Consider the following 19463-nt stretch of genomic DNA (forward strand, 5'->3'; position numbering starts at 1 on the left):
TGTGATTTCACTCCCTGATGCAGGGGCAGCTGGATGGTGGAATGTGGGAGGGAATTTCACTGAATATTCTTGGAGTGGGGGAAGAAAAATCCCCAATGGTTCGGATGAAGGCAAAATTTTAAAAAAGCTTCTGAGAAATTTCAGCTCAATTAATCCTGAAGAGAGTGAAAGATTGAAGACTGGAAAGAGTCATGTCCAAGCCTACTGATGTTCCCTTCAACAACATTAAAACTGCATCCACACCTCACACCTGAAATTCACCATTCTATTTACTGATATTTTTTAAAATGGTTGCAATATAATGAATATTCTACAGAGGAGGACTGAAATTCTCCAATAGTTCAGGAGAAAGTTGAAAAAGAAAATCTTCAAAAACATCAGAAAAATGTCTTCTGAGGAATGTCAGTCCGCTCAAAAACATTATGATGTAATGTGAGAAAAAACACCGAACCACTGACATTTGGATTGTTATGAATCTAGAAACACAGAAGCATGATATAATCTTTATAACATCTACCCTAGTTTCAGAATGGTCAAACATGCAATGTTCATGCTTGTGTTGAGGTTCTCCTTGAAGATCGGATCACCTTCTTCATGTTCCTGAACACAAGCACCTTCTTCTTTTTTTAAAAAAAAAAAAATCAAATGGGGAAAATGGACAATTCCTCCATAGGCTAAAGTGTGAAAATGCAAATTTGTGGTGTGTGCATGTGTGCGCACAAGTGTTCACTTTCAAACACAAACACAAATTTGGGAAATTGCAAGGATTCCCCACATTCCTGCTTTCATTCGTGTTTAGGGTAGTGAGTGGGACATGCAAACAAAAGCAAAATTCTTGTGCATTCCTAACACATTGTCTACCCTAAGTGGGAGTTGGGTCTCCAAGTTTTCAGACAAAACTCTTTCAGACCACCTGAACAGGCTTCTCTTTAAATTATGCCAGGGCCTTCACACCGAAGGTAAAAATCATTCCCATAAATCAGCCTTCCTCAACATGCCCTCAGGATGCTTTGGATTACAACACCCATCATTTCCAGACAGCATGGCTGCTGGACAGGGATTATGGGTCATGTAGTCCAAACATATGGAGGGCATCAGGTTGGTGAAGGTTGCCCCATTTCAATGAGTGTGAGCTACATAGCATTAAAAAAACCAAAAAAGCACTGCGTCCATCATCATCCAGTACATAGATTTCTAGGGAAAGTATCTCAGGAACAGTTGCCTGCCATTAGTTTGAGGCAAATTCTTGTTTGCCAATGGCCTTGAAGAACTTTGTAGTATGCTCAGATCAGACAGGGAAGCTTTCCCATTAAAGATCCAATAAAAGTTGAGCACATGCACAAGAGATCTATGGATTAAAGGCAGATCACTGCCAAAGGAAGCATCACTTTTCATCTCCTGAAAAGTATAGGGAAAGGTGGTTTGTAGGATGCCCGTGTGAAAGCACAAAACCATATGTTAATGGAACAGCAAACATAGAATATAATGATTCATTGAAGTCGATTATGGAGTCTGCTTGGCAACTAGTGGCTAACATGACCACCAAACATTAGTAAATCTTGAATGAGAAGAATTAATCTGCAAGCTAAGTAGGAGTGTCCCCTTTCTTTCTCGCAGTGTTCCATGCCACCATCTGGTGGCCAAAAAGGGGGAAAAGATTGATTATTACTGTTCCCCCCCCCACCTTCAAGATGGCAGTCACAATGTTAAGAGGCAGCCGGTCCAGACTCTGGTGTCAATGTGCTGGGGTTAGAGATCCAATGGTGGTCCTCAGGGTTTTGCTTTCACTGACTTGAGAGTGTCTGCAGCAAGAAGGTTCTTTGGAGGAGGCTGGCTCAGTCACCACTGGGGTCATGGTTCTGTTGGCTGGCTGTCGTTTGCAAAACAACAGAACCTACTTCTAGAAATGTCCAACTTTGGGGAGCCCATGTCAAGCCTCTTCCACTCATACTCCAAGTAACCCTTCCACTGGTGGAACAGGGCATTGTTACTGGTGAGATGTTATTCAGCAGGATAAACCTATAACTGTTGTATCTCGATTTGGGATAAGAACATAAGAACATAAGAAGAGCCCTGCTGGATCACACCGAGGCTCCATCGAGTCCAGAACTCTGCTCACATAGGGGCCAACCAGCTGTTGACCAGGAACCAACAAAGCAGGACATGGTGCAGCAGCACCCTCCCACCCATGTACCCCAGCAACTGGTACACACAGGCTTACTACCTCGAATACTGGAGGTATGTATGAGAAATTTGTTTCAGTTCATTTTTGATCAGGATTTACTCAGTTTGCACCATCTTCTGGACTGAACACGGACTTGGCCGTAATCAGCAGTTGAAGTCCATACATTTCTCAGCTTTCAATGTGATTTGCAGACACCCCCCCCCAAAAAAAGAATGAGTTTGACAGCATCGGTGCACTTGAAAAAATGTGCATGAACAAATGTGTACTTTTGAAAAAATGTGCACAAATACGCTTTAATCAATGGGGAAAGGATGTGTACATTTCAAAGATGTGCACAGTTGGAGAAATACTCACAAAATATGGACAGATTTTCATGCAAAACGAAAAGACAAGAAAAGACAAAGGTCACGATCAGATTAGGGCTCAAGTCGGAATGAACCTTGAGATGGAGTTCAGAGAACTTCGCAAAACAAAATGGGTTTAAGAAAATTAGTGCAATACATGGTTCAAATGGAGCTACCACTGTGCACACTGAGATAAAATTGAATGAAATACCTGATCCATACTGTTAAACATAGAAGTAGGAATAAACACTTCATAATTTAAAAATTTAATGATTTAACACGTAACGTTAAATTATGCCAGAATAAGAACTAAGTAGTCCACAAGCACTAGATAGAAACTGTGCATACCACATTTGTCTACTAATCATATAGAAGGCTGTACACATCCACCTGTCCCATATGTGTTTCGACCACAAGGAAATTGTTCAACATTATGGCCCAAAACACAGAAAATTTTGGTTAACTTAATTGTTCCATTCAGACCAAACATTAACTCTTGTACAGCTTATCTGTGTTGGTCAGTTTATGGATGCATCTGGAGAGGAAGGGGGTCTTGGCGTTCCCTCCTATCTTCTAGCTGCTAAATGTAGCTGAAGCATTCATAAACCAAGGGCATGTCTACACCATAGGGGGTAGAGGGAGGGGTCAGGGTCATGGACTTAATGGCTACCACAATACTCTCCCAGCATCTAGATAGCCACATGACGTCCCAACAACGGAGAGGAGGGCACTTGTGCTCCAACGCAAAAGTAAGTTTAACCCCCCCAAAAGAAACTTGACCACACTCCCCACCATGCAGCTCTGTGCCCATTTCAAGTGCCCTGCTACTCACAGGGGAGGATGGGATGTCCCGGGAGCAGCAGCCACATGGCCCATGCTCCATGGGATGGTCCCAGGACTGTGGAAAAGTCGGGTTTTCCACAGTTCCCTATATCCCAGGGAAAGTCCTTGCTCGTCCCAGTTGCCCCTGGGATCCCCTGTGCATCATGTGGATGCACAGGGACAACCCAAGGACTACTCCGGGATATAGGGCTGGTGTAGACATGCCCCAAGTCTACAGTCAAAGCAGGCTTTCAGTAAAGCGTTGCATGCAAAGAACCTATGCACGGCAGGCTTAGGTCAATAAGTATATTGATAATCAAAGAGGTTAAGACTTAAGTTTAGGGATGGGACATGTAGGGATGCTCTAGCATTGAGATGCTCTGAATTGTACTTTGAAACCCAGTTCATCTCACACTCCCATTTTTGTTTGCAAATTGGGTTTTTCTTTTTCCATTTGAATGAGAAAAGTGCTCATTTCTTTGCACACTGTTCAAGAGCTCACACTTTCCTCCACTCACTAAAGCATGAAAATGTGTACTTTGGGATGGGGAAAACAACAACACATTTTTTGAATGTGGTTGCAAGTTAAGGAATGTGTGAGGTTTATTTCTTTAAAATACATTCCCGTTCATGTTCAGGGTTTGAAATGGGGCAGGTTCTGTTGGTTTGTGAACCAAAACAAAATTCGAGTACATCCCTACTTAAGACGCACCAGCTACACCAATAACAATATTTTGGAAAAAATTAGCCAGCCCTTCTACCCCAGGCAGGAAAGGTTGGGAACAAAGTGGCACATCACCCTCCAGCTGCTGAGGGATATTGCCTGTGGCATCCCATAAGATGCTGTCACAGTGCTACAGTTTTCCTCGTAGTGCAAGGAAGATAGTCACTATTTCTGAAAGCTGCTTCTGCCTGTTCTTAGAATTGAAGTCTACGATTGCTTCTGAAGAAGGAACTTGTTGTTTTTGAGAACCAATGTCTCTTTTTGCTTTCTTTTGGGGCTTGGTGCCTCCCTCCTGTTTTTTGCTTTGGTTTTTTGTTTTTGACAGTGCTGCATCTAACATGATGGCACCATAGATACTTATAGAGAAGATCTTGTGTGTCACCACATCTAAGTGGATAAAAGAGGGTAGATGAGGCCCTGGACAGTGATGGCAAAGATGAAGAAAAATGGCACAGAGAAGAACCAGCAACCAAGGGAAAGAAAAAGGCATGGAAAGCTGAAAGAACATGAATGTTCACCAAGGTTAGTATATATATATATTTCTCCAATCACGTCTTTGTATCCATCAAATGTATTCCTTTTGCGGACGATGTCAAAATGAGAGACTATTTGACTTTGGAAGATAAAGATTAAAATACATTCCCGTTCATGTTCAGGGTTTGAAATGGGGCAGGTTCTGTTGGTTTGTGAACCAAAACAAAATTCGAGTACATCCCTACTTAAGACGCACCAGCTACACCAATAACAATATTTTGGAAAAAATTAGCCAGCCCTTCTACCCCAGGCAGGAAAGGTTGGGAACAAAGTGGCACATCACCCTCCAGCTGCTGAGGGATATTGCCTGTGGCATCCCATAAGATGCTGTCACAGTGCTACAGTTTTCCTCGTAGTGCAAGGAAGATAGTCACTATTTCTGAAAGCTGCTTCTGCCTGTTCTTAGAATTGAAGTCTACGATTGCTTCTGAAGAAGGAACTTGTTGTTTTTGAGAACCAATGTCTCTTTTTGCTTTCTTTTGGGGCTTGGTGCCTCCCTCCTGTTTTTTGCTTTGGTTTTTTGTTTTTGACAGTGCTGCATCTAACATGATGGCACCATAGATACTTATAGAGAAGATCTTGTGTGTCACCACATCTAAGTGGATAAAAGAGGGTAGATGAGGCCCTGGACAGTGATGGCAAAGATGAAGAAAAACAGCACAGAGTAGAACCAGCAACCAAGGGAAAGAAAAAGGCATGGAAAGCTGAAAGAACATGAATGTTCACCAAGGTTAGTATATATATTTCTCCAATCACGTCTTTGTATCCATCAAATGTATTCCTTTTGCGGACGATGTCAAAATGAGAGACTATTTGACTTTGGAAGATAAAAACAAATAGGGGATCCTGAAATAGATCAATGGAGATTAAACAACAACAACAAAAAAGCAATGGGGAGATGTTGAAGGGGAAATGTTGTCCAACATATTTCGGGCCCTTTAGGGAATTCTAAAATCCATATACAAGGCCATTTTAGTCATAAAACTGTCTCATCTACCCATTGCTTTTTCATCACTACTTGGCTTCGGCATTCTAACCTTGGACACCATCCATTTTATGCTGGTGATAGGGAATGGTTGAGTAGTTTTTTTGCCAGCTGCCTAGAAGGTTGAGTGGGAGATTTAGGACAGATCAGAGGAAGGTGTTCTTCACACAGCCCATAGTTAAACTATGGATTTCACTTCCAGAAGGTGTAGAGATGGCCACCATTTTGGATGGTTTTAAAAGGCAATTGGACAAATTCGTGGAGGAGAAGGCGATTGCTGGGCACCGGTCCTGATGCTATCTGCTATCTCCAGCATCAGAGGAAGTATGTCTATGTACACCAGTTGCTGGGGAACAGAGGCAGCAGGAGGAGGATGTGCTCCTGGCTTGCATGTGGGTTTCCCATGGGCAGCTGGTTGGCCACTGTGTGCACAGAATATTGGACTAGATGGAACCTTAGTCTGATCTATCATGGCTCTTCTTATGTTCTTAGTGATGCGGCATCTATGAGAATGTTGTGTTCTGGCAAGAAGCAGTCTCTTTAAGTTTTCTTTTTCTTTCACTTTGTTAAGAACTTAGGAAGAGCCCTGCTGGGGCAAATGCCCATCTAGTCTAGTGTCCTGCTTCCCACAGTGCTAACCAGATGCTGCCCCCAAATAGAGCATTAGGGCAATATTGCTTTTCCATTGCTGGCCCATCTGATATTTGATAGCATACTGCCACTGAACATGAAGGCTGATATAGCCATCCGATATGCTAATAGCAAACTCATTCTTCATTGTGTAGTATATTATGGCACCATCCAAACAGCAGGCTTAAAAGCATCCAAAACTAAGCAGTAATATGAAACATCTTTAGAAATAAAACCCCTAAAGGGTGCGGGACCCACAACAGACCAGTGAGGATTGAGGGTGCTCAGTGGGTATGGAATGATGACTGACTGTTGGGGCCGGGGCAGAAGACCAAGGAAAATGGAATGAAGTTTCCTGTAAATGAGCATGGCTGGCTGGCTGGCTATGTTGCTACATGAATACGACTACTCCCTACTATTTATTTATTTATTTATTTAATTACATTTATATACCGCCCCACAGCCGAAGCTCTCTGGGCGGTTTACAACATTTAAAAATAGTAAACATTAAAAGTATACAATTTAAAAACACACACACACACACACACACACACACACACACACACACACATAAAAACAGTATAAAAACAACAGTATCCATTTAAAAACAACAATTGTGGGGTCCATTAAAAACAAACTTAACGTTGTTAAATGCTGTTAAAATGCTGTTAAAAATGCCTGGGAGAAGAGAAAAGTCTTGACCTGGCGCCGAAAAGATAACAATGTTGGCGCCAGGCGAGCCTCATCGGGGAGATCATTCCACAGTCGGGGGGCCACCACTGAAAAGGCCCTCTCCCTTGTTGCCATCCTCCGAGCTTCCCTTGGAGTAGGCACTCGGAGGAGGACCTTAGATGTTGAGCGCAGTGTACGGGTAGGTTCATGTCGGGAGAGGCGTTCCATCAGGTATTGTGGTCCCAAGCCATGTATACTACAACTTATATATTTGCCCACCGTTCAAAATCAGTTATGTTGTGACTAATGGACATTGGCAAACCTATCTGTCATGCCCTTCTCTAATCCCCCATTAAAGCCAACTAAGGTTTAGATGGTATAGATGTCTGGGATAGTTGTTCACTGCCCAAGATGGCCTTAAATTCTTGCTGCAGCTAAATAACCGTATCACGTTGGTTCTCCTGATCAATTTGCAAGCTTCCTTGCAAACAGGAAAGATGCATCTGTGAAACAGCTTTGCATCGCAGAAAACCATGGCCATTATAATGATATAAAATCAAGGTTTGATTTTTTTTATTGCTTTTGGTCACAGAAAATTAGCTATTACAAGTGTATTATGCTTTGAATTTTTTTCTATTGCTCTATGAAACACCCCCCCACTTCTTCCTCCTAAAAGATATGTTCAAGCCATCAAACACATAGAGTTCAAATATCACCACCAAACTGCATTTGATGATAAAATATTTAATGTACAGTCATAAAAGCACAGAAGTGATTACCTAACTCTTTAAGTTAAACATGAGCCACTTAAACAAATAGCTAGGGAGAAAAAATAATTCCTCCACAACTTTAGAATTGGCGCATATATTCCCATTGGTTTGAGTTATAGTTGTTTAAATTAATTGCACAATCCCACAAATATGTGTTTAAACAGTTAATGGTGTAGATACATTTAAATAAATCTCAGATAAAGGGACAATACCAGTCATGGGTAAAAAAATCTTAAAGCACAATGGGCCATCTACTCAACTCCATTAAACTTAATTGAAATACTCCAGCAAATTTCAAGGGGAACAGGTATTAGCCCCATCTACAAAATAAGAATGATCAGGTATCCACAATGAAGAGACCTATTAAGGAGCAAATGCCATCACAAAGACTCTTGACTATATGGGATTCATCTTAATGAGAACAGCGCCACACAGCAGAGGAATAATGGGACACGTACAAGTGCATCTCTCCCTCCCAATAGCACGATTCATCCTGCCCTTATGGAAATCCGCATGCATTAGGACTTCATGCCATTAAGTATTGATTTCCTCACATTGAACTTTATGAATTGCATATTCATTCAACAGATCTATCCCAAGTTTCTGTACATGAGGCAGAATCTGGCCTGAGGCTTTTCAAGATAATCATCCAAAGAGTGCACCTCTTTTTCTGAGCTCCTTCCTAGCACTGGTCCTTTCCACAAAATCGAGAATGGTGGGGTAATCTTACTTATGGAAGAAGGTGGCTGTGTTCCACATGAGCCAAAGTTATAGTGACTATCAAGCTCCCACTGTCAAGAGCTTTCGGATTTGTCACAGCTAAAGGCCTAACTACCTGTGCTGTGTACTGTTCCTGCTGCAATCATGTTGGCTGTTTTTCTTTATTTCTCGCGTCTTTATAAATCTTATTCCCGCTATCCTCCCTTCCTTGCTTCATATTTTTTTTTTTCTCTGTCCTCTGGTTCATTTCCTTCTGCTTTTAAACATGCTACAGTCTCTCCCATTCTCAAGAAACCTACTCTTGATAGGCTATCTCTGTCTAACTACCGACCTGTCTCTTTGTTGCCGTTTGTTTCAAAGATCCTGGAGAGTGTGGTCTACTCTCGTTGTCTTGACTTTCTTTCTAGTAACTCTGCTCTGGATCCTTTTCAATCTGGATTCCGTCCTTTGCATTCCACTGAAACAGCCCTTACTAAGATCACCAATGATCTCCTAACTGCCAAGTCTAAAGGCCTTTATTCTGTTCTTATTCTCCTTGATCTAACTGCAGCCTTTGACACGGTTGATCATGATCTTCTCTTAGATTCCCTTCATGACCTTGGACTTTGTGGCTCTGTCTATAACTGGTTTGCCTCCTATCTAGCAGGTCGCTCTTTCAGCGTGTTGGCTAATGGCAGCTCGTCTTCCTCCTTTCCCCTTTCAGTAGGGGTTTCGCAAGGCTCGGTGCTTGGCCCGTTACTGTTTTCCTTATACATGTTGCCCTTGGGTAAGCTTATTCAATCTCATGGCCTCTAATATCATCTGTATGCCGATGATACACAATTATATCTCTCATCTCTGGAACTTTCTCCTGATGTTCACGATCGTATCTCGGCATGTCTTTCAGATATCTCAGCTTGGCTGCTTCATCGTCGTTTGAAACTTAATATGGCAAAGACTGAACTGCTTGTTTTTCCTCCTAAACCTTCTCCTCATCTCTCATTCTCGCTTACTGTCAATGATATTACGCTTACTCCGGTCAAGGAAGCTCGTAGTCTCGGCTTTATATTTGATTCCTCACTCTCCTTTATTCCTCATATTGAGGCAGTAGCTAAATCCTGTCATTTTTTCCTGTATAATATTGCCAGGATTCGATCATTTTTGTCTGTCTCTTCTGCCAAAATGCTTGTTCATGCACTGGTTATTTCTCGGTTGGACTACTGCAACCTTCTTCTCTCTGGCCTTCCTTCTTCTCACATCAGTCCGTTGGTTTCTGTCCACCACTCTGCCGCTAAAATCATCTTCTTGGCTCGCCGCTCTGACCATGTTACTCCACTTCTGAAATCTCTTCATTGGCTTCCAATTCACTTCAGAATCCAATATAAACTTCTCCTGTTGACCTTCAAAGCTTTTCACGGTCTAGCTCCTTCCTATCTCTCCTCTCACACTACTGCCCCGCTCGTGCTCTTCGCTCCTCTGATGCCATGCTTCTCGCCTGCCCAAGGGTCTCTATTTCCCTTGCTCGGCTTCGCCCATTTTCTTCTGCTGCCCCTTACGCCTGGAACGCTCTTCCAGAACATCTGAGATCCACAAGTTCAATCACAGCTTTTAAAGCTCAGCTAAAAACTTTTCTTTTTCCTAAAGCTTTCACAACTTGATGCTGTTTGGACTTTATACTGTTATACTGTTAGTTTTACCCTACCCTGCGCCTGTTTACCCTACCCAGTGCCTGTTTGCATTCTCTTCCCCTCCTTATCGCTCTTCTATGATTTTAATAGAATGTAAGCCTATGCGGCAGGGTCTTGCTATTTACTGTTTTACGCTGTACAGCACCATGTACATTGATGGTGCTATATAAATAAATAATTAATAATAATAATAATAATAATAATAATAATAATAATAATAATAATTAATTACAGGTGCATGGTGCCCTGATTTTCCTTGGGAGCACAGCACACAGGGAGGCTTAACTAGCACGTTCAGTATGTTCTGTAGTAGTAGTGGTTTCATCCTGTTAGAATCCTGGCCTGGTTTACTCTGCTGTTTTATACTTCTGGCTGCTTAACCAGGGGGTTGCCTTTTAATGGCTCAGTAAAGTTGACCAAGCCCTTCACTTTCTAGATAACACTCTGCTTTATTCAGGCACTTCTGCTAAGAGGAACATACTGGATCAAATCTCACTGCATCCAAGAGCTCACTAGGTAGCTTTAGACAAGATGATATACTCTGAGCCCTGCAGTTCTCCCTGCACAAGGGAGATCAGAAGAGTTGCGTAGGTCACTGAGAAAATGGATGTGAAGCCTTTTGTATAGCAAAGTGCTGTACAAATGCTGCAATATTATGACTCACAGTTTAGTCTCATGCCAGGAAAGAAGCATTAATAATCCATTCACAACCTTTCAGAAGCCCCACCCCCCACCACACACATACACACTTTACAATGAGCGAACCATATTTTGGGTTTCTTCAACTTGCATTTGCAATCTGTCCAGACATAATTTACACATTTTGCAGAGCAAAGCACGGCCACTACGCCGTTGGGTTTTTAAAAAATTCCAAAAAACATAAGCACACACAGGAGACTCAGCATACTAGATTAGCAAAGCATATGATCGAGTTTTGCCAATATGATATCAAAGGCACACGTTTGACTTGAATGTGTGTCAAAATGTACCTGCTGCTCTTCATTTGAAAGCAGAAATGTGGCGATGTGTTAGCCTCGGCTAATGCACAACACACACATACACACACACACACACGAGATTTGCAATGCAGAGCTTCATAAGGGCAGATCATTGGCCATTATTAAACATGCTGTCTCCTCTCCCTGATTTTTTTCCTCAGAATTGTTGAACTTCGTACCACTCAATACAATAAAATCTTTCTCATATCAAGTGGAAGTGTAAAAACCTTAATCAAAATTAACTAAAGTTGAAGGGATTATTATAGGCTTTGAAACTCTCAGCTTAGCTCTAGTCTTCATTCTTAAATATTATCTCACAAGTCTATATAACATGATGATGAAAAATATGTTCAGGGTACGGTCCAAGGGCAAATGTGCCTGCTGAAACTAAGCAAGTCTGGACTCATCACAGCTAAAAGGCTGAAGTTAGGGACGTGTGAGAAATTCTCTCCACTGAGGTTTTTTTTTTTTTTTTAAAAAAAATGGGTTTACCTGATTTGCACCTCCTAGATCCCCCAAATGCAATGTGCAATCAGAATGTCAAACAGTTCAGAGCTTCGCAATGCATGCCACAAAACAAAACAAAAAATATGCACACATTTGAAAAATTCACAAAGAAAAAAATATACATTTCCGAAATACACGACCATGCTTTGGTCTATTGCCGAGTTTGCACAACATGAAGCTGGTTAATTAGCCACGGCGGCTTGTTAACTACCCTGCATATGCTGGCTCAATTTATATAATTACCTTTGCTGGCCATGGCTTCTCATGTCATCCAAACCTAGCTGGGGTGGCTGATTTGGGTGGTTAATAAACCACCCAGAACCCATGGCCTGTTGCAGGGTTCCAGCTGTTGATGTGTAGCACTGATGGCCAACAAGTCATTCTTGCCAGTTTCGGATGACGTGAGAAGCTATGGAGGCCAGGGCTTGAACTGGCACCCTCGGGCACTGCAACCCACCATGACATAAATAAGCCATGATGGGCTGTGGTGACCATGAGAACCAGGTCAATGGGTGCATGCATCTGAAAATGTGTGTGTTTAAAAATGCTCACATTTTTAATACATGCATTCTGAAGAAAAATGCATGTGAATTTCCATGCAGATTGTTTAAAAAGAGAAAATTATAAGCTTGTGCAGGAAGAAGACAGAGGGAGCTTGATCTGAAAAAATAAATAAAATGTCAATCTCAGCCAGACTTTATACCTTGGATAGCTCCATTAGAGTTCTGAGTGGTTCTAAATGAAACCTGGAGCAGATTCACCGGCCTAATGACATTAGAGCCTCCAATCTCCACTGCTTCTACCTCTGCCACTGCCAAAGCCATCAAGAAAAGGCAAGGCCCCTCTGCACAGACTCCGCCCAGCACAGCAAGTTTGCAGTTTGCAGTATTCCAGTTTGCAAATTGCCATAGCTGGATCAGGACAAATTTGTCTTAGTCCTGAACAAAATTCTTAATAGTTAGAGACATTTGAATTCACCAACTAATCATGGCTTTATTGAGTTTCCTTGCCAGTCCTATTATTTCTTTTAAATAGAGATTTAATGTGCATGAACTAGACGGGAATGAAAAGTGATCACTACGGTGAAGGACAAATCAATAGAAGACCTCTGTGCTCTCCATGGCAATGTGTAAGGGTCAAACTATGTGTGGAAAATGTCTTCAAGGTCCTCTCCAGCAATTACTTTAATATGGAATGCAATTAAATTCTATATATATATATATATATATATGAGAGAAATTAAACAGATCTATCAAAAGGACAAATTATATCTTACCAGACTATGAATTCACTTTTATTTATTGTAGTTTGGTGGAACTACAGAACAGCAGAAAGTTATATTCGTTTAAACTGTTTAAAAAGAAAGTAAGTTAATGGCTTTAGAGAGAAGATATAAAATAGAGGGCAGCTCCTCTGCTGATGAGGAAGTCAGGAAAGACCTTGCCCCATCATTGTATTCCTTTCAGCGTCTCCTGAAAACATCATTATCCCAGGAAGCTTTTCATTAATGACTAGCCACGGTTCACTGTACTTTTTGCTTCTTTTAAAAATCTATTTTAAAGTGTTTTATTCTGTTTTTACTTTATTTTATCTTGTACACCGCTCCGAAGTTTTTAATGGGGAGCATTATATGAATATTGTAAATAAATAAATAAATAAATAAAGTGTGTGTGTGTGCATGCATTGAATGTTAGAAAGCTGCCTTATACACAGTCCAGTGATTCATCCAGCTCAGGATTGTCCTCACCAACCATTCGCAAACCTGGTGCCCACCAAATGTTTTGGACTACAACCTCCATCATCCCTGGCCATAGGACATGCTGGGTAGGATAATGGGATTTGTACTCTAAAAGATCTGCAGGGTTTCAGATAGGAGTCTTTCCCTAACACTTTCTTCTTCTTCTTCTTCTTCTTCTTCTTCTTCTTCTTCTTCTTCTTCTTCTTCTTCTTCTTCTTCTTCTTCTTCTTCTTCTTCCTCTTCCTCTTCCTCTTCCTCTTCCTCTTCCTCTTCCTCTTCCTCTTCTTCTTCTTCTTCTTCTTCTTCTTCTTCTTCTTCTTCTTCTTCCTTTTAACAACAACAAAGGGGAGATATTCCTGATTAATTCCACTAGGGACTTTCCAGGGCAGGACCTACACTACTGCTTTAAAGCGCTTTATAACAATTTTAACAACTGTTGGGGCCCAGGACACACTCCATAAACAGTTGTCAAAACTGTTGTAAATAGGGGTGTGCACGGACCCCCCGCTCCGCTTCACTTCCAGATCTGTGATTTTCGGATCAGGCCGCTTCGCCCCGCCCCCGCTCCGCCCATTTCCGCTCCGCTCCGCTCGGAGCTCCGGATCCGGATCGGAGCTCCGTTTTCCCCCCACATAGGCTTGCATTGAAAGCTAAAAAAGTAAACAACTTTTTTTCTGTTCAAGTTAGAAACCTCATGTTTGGCACCATGACACCTCATGGACGTATACACACGCACGCCAAGTTTCAAGGCAATCCCATCATCCCCTGATTTTTGGGGAATTTATGAAAATCAGGCACCCCATTCAGACCCCTTTCAATAGCTCTGTCAATTTGCACGTTAGAAACCTCAAACTTGGCACCATGAGAGCTTATCCATGTGTCCACATGGAAGCCAAGTTTCAAGGCAATCCCATCATCCCCTGATTTTTGGGGAATTTTTGAAAATCGGGCACCCCATTCACACCCCTTTCCATAGCTCCGTCAATTTGCACGTTAGAAATCTCAAACTCGCCACCATGACAGCTTATCCAGGGATACATACGCACGCCGAGACTCAAGGCAGTCCCATCATCCCCTGATTTTGGGGGAATTTATGAAAATCCAACACCCATTCACACCCCTTTCCAATAGCTCCGTCAATTTGCACGTTAAAAAAAAACCTCAAACTCATCACCATGACAGCTTATCCAGGGATACATACGCCGCACGCCGAGACTCAAGGCAGTCCCATCATCCCCTGTTTCTTGGCGGGGCTTAAACCTGCAGACCTCTCAATGGGGCCATTTCAAAGGAAATCCCAACATGCCATGAATTGGGGAGTAGAGATCAACCTATATGAATCTTCTTCCACACTTGAAAAATGGATTTGGAACTTCCAAAACTCCAAGTGAGCGCAGGAAGGACTTCTCCCCTGAGTCAAAGCCAGACACACACAACATCCCTGCAAGGCGGGCAGGGGAGGAGAGAGGGAAGGCAGGCAGGCAGGCAGCAGACATTTCTGGGGGCATAAGGAAGTGAGCCAAGGATAAACCAGTAATGCATATAAAATGGAATAAATAAATAAATAAATAAACGAAGGAGGGGTGGAATTAAAAGCAGTAGTGTTGCTGAATAAACAACAAGAAGAACTTTTAAAAAAAGGTTATATCTGTCTTTTACCAGTAATAGGGGGACGTACCCGGGGGAGGGGGAAGCAGCTGCCAATTTGACTAGTCCTAGTAGTGACCAGTCTTTTAAGAAGCAAGGCTGTCAGTTCAACTCATGAAAGCCATTGCTCCACCACTAAGAGAAGTAGACCACTCACTTCAACTCATGATAGGCATTGCTCCACCGGGTTACTCTCTTTGGAAGGCTCTGATGGCCTTCTAAGTACAGGAGAGAGTGGGGGCACGTCCACAATGAGATGCCCTAGGGGAGCTCATCCCCTTGCACCACATCTTTTCAGTTGTTCCCCAAAGTTAGGGTGGGTAGCAGTGCTGTGTTTCTATCTCTTATTATTGGCTTAGTATATGATTTCACAGGTTGTGTTTGTGCATTTGGTGGGGCTACTGTTTTAAAAAACACTGGGAAAAGTCCGTTCAGACTAAGAAAGAGAAGTTTCCCAGAATCCCAAGTTACCCGTTTTGCCTATCCCCTCCTCCAACTTTGGGATCATGTGATCATGACCGGAAGTTGACTCTGCCCCTCAGCAATCGAAAAGCTAATCTTTTTCCCGCCTTTACCCTACTTTTTAAAAAATTCTAGCGCGCGACCCACACCACGCAGAGAGCTGAGCATAGTCTCAAAATGACCCCCATCCACGACTGTCTAAGCACAAGAATTTTCAGAACGATAGCTTCAAAAACAACCCAGTTATCTATGGGCGAAATGTTTCAAGATGGCGATAGAAGCGGAACGCGGAAACCGGAGCGCTCCGCCAATGGTCACTTCTCTTCGCCTTGCTTCTAGGGGTCCGCGGTCTGCTTCTACTCCGCCTCTGGGCAAGGCGGAGCAGGCCAATTCGCTCCTGCTTCTGCGCTTCTAATAGGAGTGGAGCACATGCCTAGTTGTAAAGCGCTTTAAAGCAGTAATGTATAGGGATGTGCTCCGCTCCGATTAGGAGCGTAGAAGCAGTAGCGGATTGGCCTGCTCCGCCTTACCCAGAGGCGGAGTAGGAGCGGACCGCGGACCCCCTAGAAGCAAGGCGAAGAGAAGCGCCCATTTTTCGGAGCTCCGAGTTCAGGCGGAGCGCTCCGTTCGCCATCTTGAAAACATTTCGCCATAGGATTGCATTGCGGCAAATAATCGCGCATAACTACGTTGTTTTTGAAGCTATCATTCTGAAAATTCTTGTGCACAGAGAGTCGTGGATGGGGGTCATTTTGAGACCACTCTCACCTCTCTGCGTTGTCTGGGTCGCGTGCTATATATTTGTGAAAATCGTGTCAACCGCGCGGCTCAAACTGCGTTTTCGGCTTTTCGCCCATAGGATTGCATTGAGGGAAAGAATCGGGGATAACTGGGGGGGGTTAAGCTATCATTCTGAAAATTCTTGTGCACAGAGAGTCGTGGATGGGGGTCATTTTGAGACCACTCTCAACTTTCTGCATCGTACGGGTCGCGGGCTATATTTTTGTGAAAATCGGGTCAACCGCGCGGCTCAAACGGCGTTTTCGGCTTTTCGCCCATAGGATTGCATTGAGGGAAAGAATCGGGGATAACTGGGGGGGGTTTTAAGCTATCATTCTGAAAATTCTTGTGCACAGAGAGTCGTGGATGGGGGTCATTTTGAGACCACTCTCAACTTTCTGCATCGTACGGGTCGTGGGCTAGAAGTTTTTAAAAAATCGGCGGGAAAAATACCTTTTTCAAAGGGCTGAGGGGCAGAGTCAGCTCCTGGTCATGATGATCCCAAAGTTGGAGGAGGGCATAGGCAAAACAGGTAACTTGGGATTCTGGGAAACTTCTCTTTCTTCATCTGAACGGGCTTTTCCCCGTGTTTTTTAACACAGTAGCCCCACCAAATGCACAAACACAGCCTGAAATCATATACTAAGCCAAGAATAAGAGATAGAAACACAGCACTGCTCCCCACCCTAACCTTGGTGAACAACTGAATAGATGTGGTGCAAGGGGATGAGCTCCCCTAGGGCATCTCATCGTGGACGTGCCCCCACTCTCTCCTGCACTGGAAGGCCATTAGAGCCTTCCAAAGAGAGTAAAACGGTGGAGCAATGCCTATCATGAGTTGAAGTGAATGGTCACTTTTCAGTGGTGGAGCAATGCCTGTTATGAGTCGAAGTGAGCGTTTTACTTCTTCTCAGAGCTGTTGGTGGCTGTCAGTGTCTTGAACTGGCAGCTACTTCCCCCTCCCCCGGGCACGTCCCCCTATTGCTGGTAAAAGACAGATATAGCCTTTTTAAAAAAATTCTTCTTGCTGTTTATTGAGCAACACTGCTGCTTTTAATTCCACCCCTCCTTTGTTTATTGATTGATTTATTCCATTTTATATGCATTACTGGCTTATCCTTGGCTCACTTCCTTATGCCCCCAGAAATGCCAGCTGCATGCCTGCCTGCCTTCCCTCCCTCCTCCCCTGCCCACCTCGCAGGGATGTTGTGTGTGGGGTGCCCGATTTTCAAAAATTCGCCAAAAATCAGGGGATGATGGGATTGCTTTGAAACTTGGCGTGCGTGTGTATATCCCCATGAGGTGTCATGGTGCCAAACATGAGGTTTCTAACTTGAACAGAAAAAAAGTTGTATAATTGTTTAGCTTTCAATGCAAGCCTATGGGGGGGGGGAACGGAGCTCCGGATCCGGATCCGGAGCTCCGGGCGGAGCGGAGCGGAAGTGGGCGGAGCGGGGGCGGGGCGGAGCGGCCTGATCTGGAAAATGGCGGATCTGCAAGTGAAGCGGAGCGGGGGGTCCGTGCACACCCCTAGTAATGTATATCCAAAGCACAAGCAGCCAGAGAAGATGCAAAGACAGAATGGTATGTGTGTGTGTGTGTGTGTGTGTGTGTGTGTGTGTGTGTGTGTGTATATATATATATATATATATATATATAAAATCAGGACACACATCACCCCCCTCTAAACACTACCCCCACACCCCAGCATTTGCAGCCAGAGTGGCTACATGTAAAGTGAAGACACCCGACCTCAAAGTCATATTGAATGCAAACGTTTTGCAGAAACCCAAAGCCAAATTTCCAGCCTCCCCTATCTATGCAGGATAATTGTTTGCCTCTACATACAGACCAGGCCGTTCCCTATATAGAGCCCTTCAGCTCTATAGCCTGCCCTGCATCCTCAGCAGGCTTCCAAATGAAGCTTTGCAAGGCAGGATAAACACAGGAAGCAGACAACAAAAGATGGGTTATCTGAAATTGGGGTTTGCTGCTTCTTACATTCCTCCCACCCTATTTTCATTTTCCTTGGTGCTGCTTTGACTGCTCCGAATTGAAATAATAATTCAACTAGCCCAATGGAAAAGAAAAGAAAAGATGGTTCTTTCTGGATGGTTCTGGGTTTAGAATATCAGTTGGGCGTCATGAAAAGAGTGGCAAATGTATCCCGATCTGCATATTAAAGAGAAGGCAAAATAAATAAACATTTTTAAAGAATGACAACAGAGTGAATGGATGGGGATGTGAAGTGGCCTTGCATAGCTCCTTCCTGTTATGCCACCTAATTGGGTTCTGATGCTTGTACAGTCGTTCAAACTGGGTAGTTGTTTGAGGGTTCATTCAGGTCTCTTCCCAATTAAAATGGGTCTTTTAACAGGTCTCTGTGCTAAGGTACACTGTTCCTAAACACTCCATTCCACTTTGTCTGTACTTCATCAGATTAACATTAGGCTGTGAAATCTCCAAGACAATATAAATGAGATCAATAAATAGCACAATCAATCTCAGCTAGTTTTAAGTGTCCAAAGAGGTATTTAACAGAACTCAGTGCATTCTGACACTGTAGTACTGAACGAAGTAGAGGAAAATGAAAACGAGGCATTCTCAAGTCATGCTTCCCCCTTCAGATGCTACTATCCTGTATTATGATTATGATTAGGATTATTAGATTTATATACCACCCCATAGCCAAAGCTCTCTGGGTAGTTTACAAAGATTAAAAATGTTGAACATTTAAAAACTAATATAAAACATTTAAAACCATAAAAACAGACTATATACCAAATATCCGGGGGTCAGTTAAAAAACTCAACATATGCTGTTAAATGCCTGGGAGAAATGTCTTGACCTGAAGCCAAAAAGTTAATAATGTTAGCGCCAGGTGAGCTTCATTGGGGAGATCATTTCAGAGTTGGGGAGCCACCACTGAAAAGGCCCTCTCCCTTGTTGCCATTCTTTGAGCTTCCATTGGAGTAGGCACAAAGAGGAGGACCTTAGATATTGAGCATAATGTATGGGTAGGTTCATGTCAGGAGAGGCATTCCATCAGGTATTGTGGTCCCAAGCCATGTTAGATTGCTAAGGAGGTACAGCAAAAGGAGGTAGAGCCGGTGTGGTGTAGTGGCTACAGTGTTGGCCTGGGAGGCAGGAGGTCCAGGTTCTATTCCCCACTCAGCCATGGAAGCTCACTAGGTGACTTTGGGCCAGTCACAGACTCTCAGCCCAACCTACCTCACAGGGTCATTGTTGTAAGGATAAAATGGAGAGGAGGAGGAGGA

This window comes from Elgaria multicarinata, chromosome 2 (genome assembly GCF_023053635.1).
Source record: "Elgaria multicarinata webbii isolate HBS135686 ecotype San Diego chromosome 2, rElgMul1.1.pri, whole genome shotgun sequence".
Classification (NCBI taxonomy): Eukaryota; Metazoa; Chordata; class Lepidosauria; order Squamata; family Anguidae; genus Elgaria; species Elgaria multicarinata.